The sequence below is a fragment of the Cynocephalus volans genome, chromosome 13, assembly GCF_027409185.1.
Source record: "Cynocephalus volans isolate mCynVol1 chromosome 13, mCynVol1.pri, whole genome shotgun sequence".
Lineage (NCBI taxonomy): Eukaryota > Metazoa > Chordata > Mammalia > Dermoptera > Cynocephalidae > Cynocephalus > Cynocephalus volans.
The window spans coordinates 80,831,026-80,845,785 of NC_084472.1; the positions used below are offsets into that span (position 1 = coordinate 80,831,026).

Here is a 14,760-nt window from a genome sequence, read left to right on the forward strand (position 1 = left end):
GAATAGTTGATGTAATAAAATGACCAAGATTCAAATGATTTGTTAGAATGGGAATTGAGAAGAAAAAATTTATATAACTTTCACATAATTTATGAAATGGGTTAGTATCAAAGGAAACTTTGGGGTCAAGAGAGAATGATTTTGTGATGCAGAATATTATGGCTAATTTGAATGCTGATGTCAATGATCTAGTAAGGAAAGGAAAACTGATCATGCAAAAGAGAAATGGGCAGTCACAGGAGTTAAGCCTTTGAGTAGAAGATATGTGGGGTAATCAAGTGGCCCCTGGAGCACAGGTAGTTTACCAATGGTGACAGAAGAGAAGACAGCAAAGGGATATGGATAAAAGTGGTAGTAGATGTATTGGTGAAGAAATGGAAATTCTCTTCTGTTCAGCTATATTTTCACAGTAACTGAAAAAACGGATCATCAGCTAGTGGGAGAGAATTGAGAGAGAATTGCCTGGTAGAACGAGGACACAATTGGAGATTTTGTCTTGAATCTAATATGGGAAAAGTGAACAAGATTCTGTATTTTCCTCATTTAGAGACTTGGATATAGCCACAATATAAGTAGAGAATTGTGTGAGCTCAATGGAGGGAAAGAGAGAAAAGAGAATTAAGGATGGATTAATGGAAACTAAACTGGATAAGGAAGACAGCGAGGGAATGACAATTCAAAGAAAGTAAAGTCAACTGCGGGAAAGGATCAAAACAATTGCTAGAGTTGGGTAACCAGGAGAACCTGAAATTAAGAGTTTATGTTTAGGGAATAGGAGGCTTGAGTTTGAGATTTTGGAAATGATACTGATATTTGTACTGATAAAGTCTAGGTCATGACATTAAAGTAGTTGGCTGAGGTGAGGAAAGAGCGACCTGCTGGAAGTTTGAAAGTTTGTGATTTGAAACACTACTGGATGCATCATTTCTAAATGCTGTGAAAACATAATTGACAAGATGTAAACAACTTAACATACAAATTATAATGCTCCCCCTCCTGTAGGCCCAAGCTGTCTGCTCATACCTGCCCACTCAGCAGCCACTCCTCCACAGATTTTTTCCTGAGATTTTGACCCCTGGCATTGCCACTAAAATATGGCTCATATTTTTGAAGCTGAAGATCTCATCTTCACCAAGACCAAACATTATCACTGTTGGTCAGCTTGAGTAGATGAAGTTCCTGATGGAGCTATAAAGCCATACACAAACAACCTACCCATCTTCTTTTATGGAATTCATGAGGCTGCTCTTTTAGGACTAAGGAACTTATTTTCTTACCAAGTAAGAAAAGATTTACAGTAAATCAAATAAATGGATAATTTTCAATGAAGGTTTGTGACAAAGAGATAATCCAAATGTGAAAATCTCAAATCCACAAACATTAACTAAATAATTAAGTATATCATCTGATGTTGAAGTTGAAGAGAAAGAAACTAATGATTAAAAGGAAGATATTGATCACGAAGAAAAAGCCAGCAAAAAGGATGTGACTAAACTAATCGACAGAACCACTCTGGAAGATTCCAGAAGAGAACGGCAGAAAAACAAGTAGAAACAGAGGAGACAGGAATAGTGAAAGCACTAACAGCATTTGTTAATCTAAAACTGAGTCCATAACAGGAAAGAACTGCAAAAATCTAGATTCCAAAACCTACGGTGGATCCAAAATGGTAAACAGCCTTGTCTTTCAGACAGTGACATGGTCAGTGAAGAAGATAAAAGTAAGAAAAAGAGAAAAACAACCTACTGAGCTGTTTTAAAAGAATGGAGGGGGCCAGAAGGAGAAGATAAACCAAGAAAAGAGTCAGAAAAAAAAAGAAGAAAAATTCTTCCAAAAGGGACAAAATTAGCTAAAGCAGGAGCTATTTCAACTTCCAATTTTGAAGAAAAAAGATATAATCAAGAGACTGAAAAAAAGAGAAAAGATGGAAGAAATTTTCTGGCTGTTCACAGAAGGAATGTTCTGGCAGGTCAACATGAGAAAGTAGCAGCAGATACAAAACACAAGAGAAACAAATAGAAACTGAGCAGGAGAATAAAGGTGAAGGAGCAAACCAGAAGTTATCAAAGTGGAAAAGAAGCAAGAAGCATCAATGAATTCTCCACTTCAAAGGATACAAGTTTAAATAAAAAATTCATTGAAATTGGTAACTTTGGTGGAAACAGATACATTGAGGCAACAAGCTCAGAAACACACAGAGATGATTAAAATACTACAGAAATACAGCACTTTGAAGTTAGGTCTTCATAGAAAAGTGTACAATGTTACATAACAAGTTTAAGAACATATTTTTGGTTGGTGAGGAGATCCTGTGATCACACAGGTGCTGAATTAGTCCTTTTCTGAACGAGGACAGCATGCAGAAGCCAATAAAACCAAAGAACAGGGTAGAAAAAGGCCAAACAAAAATCTTGAAAAGAACCAAATATGTCCAAAGACTTTAAATGAAGGATCTGCTACTCCAGGCAATTATCAGCCACAATATAATGGAGATAAAAAATTTTTAAAAAACACAAAAAACCACAAGCATGAGGCCAAAACCAAGGAAAAGCCATCCTTGAAAAATGTTGAAAGGAGTTAACACTAGGTAACAAGGACAATGTACCTGGAATGTAAAGAACATTTGAGAAGTTTGTGATGGTTTTCATTTAAAATATTTCATTAAAATATTTAGACTGTTGGAACTTTTAAATTTTTGTAAGTATAGGTTTTGATATTTAAAACTTAAGGGAGAAAATCTTAGGCAATTCAAAGGCAATTAAACATTATTGCTAATTGTACTTGTTCAGTATTAACAGCTATATTATACACTAAATGTGGAGGAAATCCATTCTGAAAGTGTTGAACTGCTTGTCTAGACATTATGGTTGCAGCATCATAGGTTCAGTTGGTGTGTGTATGTTAATGTGTAACAGATAATAGGAAAAAAAGTTAATTAAAAAAATGCAACTTATTTAACTAATTCCTCTTTGCCAAATACCATGGGTTTTGTGCAGTTTGTACAAATTTTGGATTTACCAGAATATATTTTCACTGTTTCCGGGCTTAGTAGAAGCTGAGCATTTTTATGGTAGATGAATATTACTTCAATAAAAAATATTGATAATAATGTAAAAGGCAAAAATAGATTTAGTTTTCTTGTGTGATTTCTTTCCTCATGTCCCGTAAAAAATATACTTACTACTTATCATTATTCAGGTCAGTAAATTAGACATGATCTAAATGTTCAAACATACACTGAAGCTATGTATACCAGTCATAGTAAAATAAAATAACCAAATATTTTAATTTTCTCCAATATAGCAATATTTGAGAATGTTATATTATGCTTTTTAAGAGAATATGCTATATTTTTTAAAATCGATCCCTTAAATTTGACAAAGAGCCCAATTCTATAATTTTAAGAATTTTTAATGATTGGTATTCCAGTCATTTGTGTTTGAAAAGCCTCAAGCTGAGTGTATCCACTTAATTTTCTGTGTCAAACCAAATAATTGCTTTTTCCCCCTATTTATTTTTAAATAAAAACAATAAAAGCATGACTGCTTACAACACAATTTATGTAGGTAGTTAAAATGATTGATTAGAAAATGAAATGTTCAAGATTAGCTGGGGCTGTGTGAACCAGGCGTATGGAAGATATTGCCCAACCCCCTGCTGTTAGATGGCACTACATAACAGGGCTTTAACCAGGGAAAGTGATGTATACCACTTTCAATCTGACTCACAAACTCATGCAGTCTTGCAGATTCTCAGTCTTTATTCATTGACTAACTCAGTGCAGAAAATCTAGCAAAACTCCAAGACCTTAAGGGTCAGGAAAGCCATTAGTTGAAAGGAGGCTGGTTTCCTAAATATTTATTTGGCTAGACATCTCCCCTATCCCACCAACAGGTATACATTGTATCAGTGTGATACATTAAACTGTGAAATGAGGGCGGAGCCCCTGGCGCACTCGGGAGAGTGTGGCGCTGGGAGCGCAGCGACGCTCCTGCCGCGGGTTCGGATCCTATATAGGAATGGCCGGTGCACTCACTGGCTGAGTGCCGGTCACGAAAAAGACCAAAAAAAAAAAAAAAAAAAACTGTGAAATGATGGAGAATAATACTTTGTCATTTTAACCCACCAACATTTTTAGGTCATTGGTTATCACAGCCAGCATTTCTTACCTTGAATGAGCTAGATCTGACTATAAATCCTGGTTACACTTGTGTGCCATTAATCAAGAAACTTATCTTTTTAGACTATTTTCTCATCTGTAAAACTGGGATAATAATACCTATTGAAGAGATTATGATAAATGAAATGTTTTCTATAATGCCTATCAAAGTGTAGGATTGACATGTGGCATTTATTGTTTCTAAATATTATTTTTAATTTAATCCTTTAATTATTACTTTTCTTACAACTGTGATTAACATATTTCTAAAATCAATTATTCACTTGTCTGTCATAAGAAGCAAAATGTACTGAAAACATTTCAACGTCTATTAGGGATGCTGGTTTTTCCTAACCAACATCAATTGGCAATAAAGGCTGCAGGGCTTCTCTGGGATTTATATTCTTGTGTAATGTCCATTCTGTAACCATTTCCTTCCAGTCATTAGTCTCTTATCCATTGATGTGGACTTGCATGACCTCCAAGGCAATGTGATGTTGCAGAATTAATTATTGAATTTGTTACTAAAATTATCTTCTCAAAAATTATCATTTTGCCCTCTCGAAAAAGTTTTCTACTGGCATTATCTATGCCACCTGACTCCTCAGCAACCTTAAAAACATTATATACTTACGCATTTTTAACAAAAGGACTATGACAAAAGGACTATAACAAAAGGACTATGAATATCACATATTCATTCTTCTTTACATCAATTCTTCAATTTCAGTGTTAAGAGAGAGATTTCAGGTACCCAGCCCATCCTCCCACCTAACAAAGAAGCTCTCTGGACTTCTCTGTCAAAAGTCATGCAGTCTCTTGTTAAACACTGCTAGTGATGGAAAAGCTCACAAGGTCACCTATTGTGTTGTTTAAAAGTATTATCTGTCTAGGGAGAAGAAATCTAAATATTTCAATATATACCTCCCTGAAAAATCCACCATTTGGCCTTTGTTGTAATCTCTGGAGCAAATAAAGCAGGTCCAGTCCCTATTACCTTCATGCATTTTTAAAGTGCTGCTGAAGGTGGAATTTGTTATAGGAATACATATACATTTAATATAACCTGAGGCAGGAATCCAGCAGGAAATAGCTGATGCCAGCAATTGAAAAGTTACCAAAAAACTGAACAACTTGTTTCTGTACATCAACTTCACTCTTTCCTATATTCTAACTAGAATTCTCTCCTCAGTCTACTTGGCAGTAAAGAAAGGCTGCCATGTTCGGAGAAAGAATCTGATTGCCACCTCTCAGATGTCACCATCTTGTTGAATTAACTGTGGTCGACTGGACCACAGGGTGATGGAGTTATATTTGTGTAAGTAAGAAAGAGTTAAAGCGGGACTCTTTCCAAGCTTTGCAAATACCTATAAAAGAGGATTATAATGCCTTTAGAGCATGAAGTCATTAAATTCAGCCATTTCACTTTCCTAACATTCCCAGTCTTACCTTCTTCAGCTATCTCACATATTCTTGACAATACACAGGTTCAAAACAACTTACCAACTGGGTACCTACTTCTAGAAACTCAATAGTTGGCCAGTGTTTCTGAAACGATGCTCTCACAACTAGGGAGGAAATGTTCTCCATCTCAATTTGATACCAATAATATATTAAAATATGATCATACATATTCTATCCCAAAATTATTTTATAATATTCTATGTTAAAAGTACCATTTTAAGTGACTAGTTATTATTACTCTATTCAGATGTAGGCATTATCTATTGGTTTCTTCTACCATTTACTTATATCTTAGTTTTGGACATTTAAGTGGTTTACAGGGTTTTTTTACATTTAAATATATGCCACATGGATATATTTGCATATAAATGTCTCTTTGGATGGTATTTCTTTTTTTTCTTTCTTTTTTTTTTTTTGTCCTTTTTGTGACCGGCCATTCCTATATAGGATCCGAACCCGCGGCGGGGGCGTCACCGCACTCCCAGCGCCGCACTCTCCCGAGTGCGCCACGGGCTCGGCCCTGGATGGTATTTCTTTAGGAGAGATTTCTTTAAAGTATCTGGCCTAATGTGCATTGTTAAATTGATTTCCAGAATGCTTGTACCAAAAAGACTGATGTGAACACTGCGTTTCATCTTTCTTTTATCTGAAATGAAAATTCTGATACACACTATGTAGGTTAATGCAAATCAAATGATATTCAGATTCATCAGCATCACCCTCATCTTAAGAATTATATTTTTTAAATAATTAAATCTTTCAAACTCTGCCTACATACATCTACATACATTATATGTATATATAAAGAAGACTTTCTTTTTATGCAAATATGCAGTTTAGTCAAACTCTCAAGGGCTTGAAAGATGTTCCACATGAGAAAGCCTCCTCATGTGACTTTCCCAGAATTACTTTAGCCTACGATGTTCCTTAATATGTAATCAATAAATAAGTAAAAATTTAATAATATTTATTGAATGCCATTTTAATTTTAAGTAGTATACCAGTCAGCTGTGTTGGTAAAATAAAAAGCAGAATTATTTTTAAAACTATGAAAATGATTTTTCCTATAAATAAGTATGCTAGTGTTCTGTCACTACATAGAAGTGTGATGTGTGCAGTTGGGTAGAGAGCTAGTAGTCAGCAAGGAAGAATTTTCTAAGAAATAGCACAATAATGTACAATAGTTTCTCTCTATATATAAAAAATTAGATCCATATCAATGCAAAGATTTTCAGTATTGACTAAACAGTAAAATCTATATATGCATTGCAGAGAGGAGAAATATCAAAAATTATTTAATACAAAATAAAAAATTTAATAACGGAAAAAAATATTTTATAAAAGTGCAAATAATGAGATATCTGGAGTTATAACATTACTATGCTGCAGATTAGATTTTAAAGCAAAAGATTATAGTAGGGTCTATAAGATGATTTAAAGATACAATTTACAAAATCAACATAACATAATTGTTATTTGAGCCCCAAATAATCTGACTTTAAAATTTGCAAGCTGATACATCTGAATTACAATAAGCTGAGCTATGTTCATTGCGGTTGAAATTTTTAACATTCGATTTCCATTCCAGACAGAGTTAATAGTGAAAATATAAAAACCAAGAACCTTTTTGAATAATGATTAATGAGGTTGAATTAATAGGTTTCTACTTTTAACTCCTCAAAGAGATAATGCTTTTTTGTTTTGTTTTGTTTTTAGTTTAACAAGACAGTACAAATAGTTAAACTGCTTTTGCATTATGCTTTAAAATGTTATTCAAATATAAGAGATATAATCGTATGGGTTTGTATTCTCTGACACGATCAATGTAAACATTAAAAACAAGTTAAAGAGCAAAGTTCTATTATTTGGAATTTAAGAAAATGCAGTATTTCAGTCAAAGAAGCAAAATACTAAAATTCTCACTTTAATGAGGAAGAAAAAGCTAAACTTAGATACTAGGAAACAAAAATTATGAAAACAGTCTTTATCAAAATTATAGTATTTGGCTAAAGCTACAAGCAGTTGAATATAATAGTTTTAAATAGTTTAATTTTAACAGAAACAATTTTTAAAAAACCAATGGCTCAGCCCAAAATTTTGATGAGAATTATGAAAACATACAAAGTATTGAAAAAAAGAAAAGCCAAATAGTGAATTTTTAAAAAATAAGAAATAAAATCAAATATTGTATTGAGACAGGGGGGACAACAGGTAAAGAAAGAAAATAATCAAATAGCTAATCTTCTGACAAATATAATGAGGAAAAAAAAAAAGATAATCACACAGAGTATGAGAGAAGCTATAACCATAGAGTCACATTATAAGAAATGTAATGGAAATATAATTGAAAAATATTGATGGAATGAATGAATACCTTAAAATGATAAATGATTCAAAAACTGTCTTGAGAAAAATAGAATTCATGTAAGATTTGGAATATTTAAAAATGCATTTAAAGAGTTAATGCTAAGAAAGATTTCTGGTTCAGATATTTTACAGGTAATTTTTTTTACTTTAAATTACATAATTTGATCAAGAAATATTTCTATGTTTATTATTTTGTAATGGTGTTTCCTGCAATAGACTATATCCCATTAAATTTTAGATACATTTATTTCCTGGTTTTAGTGACTCTACTATTATGTACTTTAATATTGTTCTGAAGCATTTATAAATCTTTTATTAAACAGCAGTTACCTTTCTGATGGGTCACCATTATCTGCATCTGTTACATTCTTTCTGATAGTTTTCATCTTTGTCCTTCTTTTACTTACACTTTTCTATTTCATGGCATTAATTATAATCTATCCGTGATTTCCGAACACCAAATAGCAATAATGTTAAAAAGTTAGAAGTGTTTCCTTAGAAATTAAGAACAAGCCTGTAATACCCACTATCACATCTTCTATTTAATATTTAAATGAAAGCTCTGGGAAGTTCAAGAGAACAAATAATAAATGAATAAATAAACAAGAGCTAAAAGAAATATGAGACCTATTATTACTTTTAGAGTATATACAATTATTTATACAGAAAATTCGAGAATATTTATATAGTATTAATAAGAAATACAGTTCTATTTAAAATCAAATTATACGAAGCAATTATTGACTTTATAATTTGATTTACTAGGTATATTAGTCTGTTTTTGTTGTTCATAAAAATACATGGAACTGGGTATTTTATAAAGAAAAACAAAATTTATTGCTTACAGTTTCTGAATTTGGGAAGTCCATAGTCCATCCATAGACAGCTACCCAGGGGTCTCACATTGTAACATGGTGGAAGCAGAGAGAGAGAGAAAGACAGATGCTCCTCTTCTTTAAAAGCCTCAGAACCACACCCCCAACCACCATTTTTAATCCATTCACAACTGCACGATCCTACAATCCAATCACCTCTTTAAGGCTCCACTTTTCAATTGCCATAATAGGATTTTCCACCCTCTTAACAGTCACAGCAGGGGCTAAATTTTTTAATATATAAAACTTGGGGAACACAATTCAAGCTTCAATGAGTTTTGAGTGAACATAATTCAATCCACTACATTCTGCCCCTGGCCCCTCAAAACTCATATCCTTTTTCCATACAAATCCATTCATTTTATCCCCAAAGTCTTATTTCAACTCAAAAGTCCAAAGTTCAAAGTTCCATGTGTGAAATCTGTACAAGTTATCTACTTCCAAGATACAGTGGTGGGACAAATATAGGGTTTATATTCCCGTTCCAAAAGGGAGAAATAGACCAAAAGAAAGGGGTAACAGGTCCCAAACAAGTCCAAAACCCATCAGGGCAGGCATTAAATCTCAAAGCTGGTGAATCATGTACCTTGACTCCATGTTCAATGTCCTCTGCACACTGGTGTTGGGGTTGGGTCCCCAAGTCCTTGGGCAGTTCTGCTCCCATGGCTTTTCTGGTCTCAGGCCACACTTCAGCTCTCCTAGGTTGGTATTACATGCTGGTAGCTCCACAAATCTGGGGTCTCCATGGCAGTCCCCCTCTCACAGCTCCAAAAGCATGGTGCTAATGGGGTTTCTCTGCTGTGACTACAACCCCACGTTTCCACTTGGCATTGCTCTAGCGAAGGCTGTCTGCAGTGACTACACCCCTGAGACAGATCTCTTCCTGGGCCTCCCAGCCTTTTCTATACGTCTTTTGAAATTGAGGTAGAGGTTCGCAAGCCTTCCCAGCTCTAGCATTCTGAGAGCCTGTAGACCTAACACCACATGGACACCAACAAGACTTATGGCTTGTGTTTTATAAAGCTGTGGGTCCAGCCACACCTGGGGCCAATTTAGCCACAGCTGGAGTAGCCAAAGCACTGAAGTGCTCGTGCTGGAAGCAGCTTCCCAAGGTGTCCCTGGGCAGTAAGCCCATGGAGGACACCTTGGGCCTCTTCACCAAGACCATTTTGTTTCCTTTGGCCTTTCGGCCTGAAATGGAAGGGTTGGCCCCAGAGGCTTCTGCAATGCCTTCAGGGCTTTTTCCCCCTTCTCTTGATAATCCCGTACTTTTGTGTTAATCTTCTTAGTACCACTACATTTTCCTTCTGAAAATGTACTCTGCTTCTCTACCACATGGCCAGGCTGCAAATTTTCCAAATCTTTAGACTCTGCTTCCCTTTTAAATTCTGGCTTTACCTCATGGCTTTTCTGCCATAACTCAGCATAGGCTGTTACAAGCACCCATGCAGTCTACTTAATGCTTTGCTACTTAGAAATTTATTTCGCCAAATGTTCTGGTTCACAACTCTTAAGTTCCAACTTCCACAAAGTCCTAGGGCATGGACACAATGCAGCCAAGTTCTTTGCCATTTCGTAGCAAAGTTGATCTTTGCCCCAGTTTCCAATAAACTCCTTCTGATTTCTATCTGATACTTCCTTAGAAGGGTCTTTACAGTCCATATTTCTATCAGCATCCTTCTTGCTACCACATAACCAGTCCCTAAGACAGTCCAAACTTTCCCTTGTCCTTTTATCTTCCTCTGAGTCCTCCAAACTCCTCCAACTTTTGCCTAACACCCAGTTCCAAAAGCACTTCCACATTTTCAAGTATTTGGTATAAGCAACACCCCACTTCTCTGGTACCAATTTCCTCTATTTGGTCCATTTTTGCTGCATGTAACTGGGTATTGTATAAAGAAAAACAAAATTTGTTGCTTACAGTTTCTGAGGCTGGGAAGTCCAAAGTCCATCCAGCGATCATGACAGTGACCCAGGGGTCTCACATTGCAAGATGGTGGAAGCAGAGAGAGAGAAAGACAGAATCTCCTCTTCTTTTAAAGCCCTCAGAAACCATTTTTAATCCATTCACAACTGCATAGTCTTAACAATCTAATCTCCTCTTCAAGGCTCCACCTTTCAATTACCATAATAGGATTTTCACCCTCTTAACCATCACAGTAGGGACTAAGTTTCTAATATATAAAACTTGGGGAACACAATTCAAACTTTAATGAGTTTTGGGTGGGCATAATTCAGTCCACTATACTAGGAAATTTAGAAAGCTACAGAGAGCTCAATATAATAAAGAATGTATCTGACAAGCTCACGGCTAACATCACTCTCATCTGCAAAAGGTGAAAGCTCTTTCTCTAAGATTAGGAACAAGATAAGGACGCCCACTCTCACCACTTCTATTCAATATAGTATTGTAAGCTCTCGCCAAGAGAAAGAAAGAAAAACATCTAAATTGAAAATGAAGAAGTAAAATTGTCTCTGTTTGAAGACAATATGATCTTATACATAGAAAACCATAAAGACTCCACCAAAATATGTGTTAGAACTAATAAATGAATTCAGTAAAATTATAGGAGACAAAATCAACATAGAAAAGTCAGTAACATTTCTATACACTGAAAATGAACTATCCGAAAAATAACTTTTTTAAAAAAAATCTCGTTTACAATAGTAAAAACAATAAAAAATAAAATACTTAGGAATTAATTTAATCAAAAAGGCAAAATAAATTTTAGCTCATGAGCATAAGGGGACTAGTACAAGATTTTTCATCACAGCATTGAACCTAATAGCTAAGAGAAACAACTGGAATATTTATAAATCAAAGGGTGGTTTTTTTTTTTATCTCTGGTAACAGTCATACAAAACAACACTCCTCAGGCAATAAAATTGCTAGCATTGAGTTAATTTTATCAACATGGGAAAATATAGAACAAAACAACAATGAAAAAGGAAATAGCACAACAATGTACAATGTATGATATAAATGCATTGATATAAATTTTTTAAATAAATTAAAATTATTTTATAATTAATAAATGGACAAGTTTTATAAAAAATGAAACCTGGGAATGTTAAAAACCAATTCAGGATACGTTTAGCTGAAGAGAGTGGTAGAGGAAATAAGTGTAGTGTGGAATGGTGCACTAGAGGCATCACCTGTAACCCTAATGTGGTGCTTCTCAGAAGAGTGGATCTGAAACAAATATGGCAAAATGTTAAGATATGATAAAACTTGGTGCCGCACATCCAGGTAGTAATTTTTTCTATGTTTTAAATATGTCATAATTAAAATGAATAAAAAATAAAATAGGAAGGAAACTAAAACCACAAAATAATTTGTAGAATAAAGGACATAAAAACTTTTTGAAAAAAAAATATTAGCATGAATTCTTCCCAAGAAATGAATGAAGAAGATAGGATAAAAAGAATTAATGAAGCAAAGAGCTCTAAATTAATTCAAAAACAGATTATATATTAAATTTCTCTGGAAATTTTCTTTAAATTTAAAAATGTAAATAATATAAGTAGTCTAAGTTGATCATGATAATAATGTTAATAAGAGTATTACAAGTAGGAAAAAATATGAGAAACCAGGAAAAGACATATGAGTATACTAAATTACACATCTTCAATCATAGACTCAAAAAATCATCTAAAATTGAAGTATGGTATTATAGCAACTTGTGTATTTTTTAACCTTGAGAATAAAGCATTTTAAAAATTTAGTAATAATTCCAGTAACTTTAATTATGTTAAATTCAAGCGAATTTATGTTTTATATATTTTAAATAAAAAGCAACATTTACAATATAATTCTGTATTAAATTTTTTTTGCATAAAATTTTGATCTGTCTGCTTGTGTTTTCCATTTTTCTATTGGAATATATGTGTAGACTTATGCATTGAATAATGTTCATCTAACATTAATAATTATTTCTTATAATTTGAGAATTATGTATTTCTGGGTTTTTTTCAGTTTCTTCTTTCTATATTTTTTTATTGCTTAAATTTCTTATGCACATGCAACATTTGAAAAGCTTTAATTATTAATTGAAATATTATTTAAATTCAATATATACGTTGCTGAACTCTGCATCATAAAAAGAAAAAGAAAAATATAGAAAATAGAAAACCATAAATAATTCAGTTGCATAATATTTTGTGTTATGAATGGTTAATCAAAGATGCATATAATCAGATGACTTGATCTGTTAAAATAGAAAAAAGTAGAAACTGCTATATTTCATTTTGTGTAAATTTTCTGTGCATATTTGTATATCCGTGTTTATATGTCTGTGTGTGTAAAAACTATTGAGCAGCATCTTAAAAACTATAAGACATTTACAGATATCTTATTCTGTAGCTCATTCATCTTTTACATCAAAGAATTCATACTGGAGCAAAATTCTTTAATTACAGCAAATATGAAGAAGGTTTCAAAATGCTCATTTTTAAAACCATTTTATGGAATGCCTGTTTCAGAGAAGCATTGTAATGACTATGAAAATAATTTCAGCTAAAATATTTAATTTATTCAGCATCTAAAACCAACCGTATGAATATAAAATAAATTGGAATCACATTCTTCCCAAAGAATCCATACTAGAGAGCAAATGGACTATCCACGCTGTAGAAAAACCCTGCTGGTTTGGGAAAGCCTCTACAATGAGTATTTTTCTTAGCATCAAATTAATAAGACTGAGAGAGAGACCCTTTAATACAACAGATGTCAAAATGTATATTTAGTTCAACCTTAATCCAAGACCATTAATGACTCTTTAATTCAAATTAGGTGCTGCACATTTTCTTCCTTTTATTTGTCACATTATATACATATATTTATAAAGTTACAATGCAACACTAGCATAACTATGGAGTTAGTTCATCTCTGTCTACACCGTAAATCACCTAGATGCTCACCCATCCACCCATTTCAAAAGATCTTAGGAGTGTCTGAGGCTACCGGAAGAAAATTTTCACCCTTGTTCCCATGTTAGGAGTGAGGGGCTGAACACAACTATAGAGTTACAGAGAATCATCCTTCCTGCACTTTAAGGGTTGCTGTACTACCTATTTTTGACTAAGGTTCCTCGTGAGATGACCACAGGAAGGGCAATTAATACAGTTCCCTGGCTCTGATAATGTTAGACGCTATCGCAGATACTGGTGCAGTTTGGACATGGTATTGTTCTGGTGTGTTTGCCTTATACTGGTGGTAGATGGTACCGCTTACATAGAGTCTGGGATTCTCTCTACGCTTATTCTGCTTGTGTTAACTTGGCTCTGGCAAGCACTGTGAATATTCACGTCAGCATAATATCATCCTTTTCAAGTTCCAAGAGGCTAGGGAAGCGGAGATGGGGAGAGATTGATAAATGGGTACAAAGTTACAGTTAAATAGGAGGAATAAGTTCTTGTGGTGACTATTGTTAATGATATTATGTTGTATATTTCAAAATAGATAGAAATGTTTGAATGTTCTCACTACAAAGAAGTGATAAATGTATGAAGTGATGGATAAGTTAAATACCCTGATTTGATCATTACATGTGTATATATGTTTTGAAACATCACACTGTACCCCATAAATATGTAAAATCATCACGTGTCCATTAAAAACAAAAAAAAGAAAAGATCCTGACACCACTAAGTAGCAATTAGTGGATTAAACTATGAGCCTTATGAAAGCATCTCCACCAACCACAAATTTGCTAAGTCAAGAGCCAATTGGTGCTCCTAATCCCTTTCTCAGAATGGGAGGTATATATACACGTACATGTGACTTTTAGTTATATATATAAATATACAAACATACATATACACATGCATACATACATACATACATATTTATATATAATTTTAAAAAATTTTTAGAAAGTAAAATTGTTGACACAA

At 33.7% G+C, this 14,760-nt stretch overlaps 1 pseudogene; it reads left to right on the forward strand.

Annotated features, from left to right (window-relative positions):
• The first annotated feature begins 1,094 nt into the window (after nucleotides 1-1,094).
• Nucleotides 1,095-2,019, forward strand: LOC134361707 (PC4 and SFRS1-interacting protein-like; annotated as a pseudogene).
• Nucleotides 2,020-14,760: the final 12,741 nt, after the last annotated feature.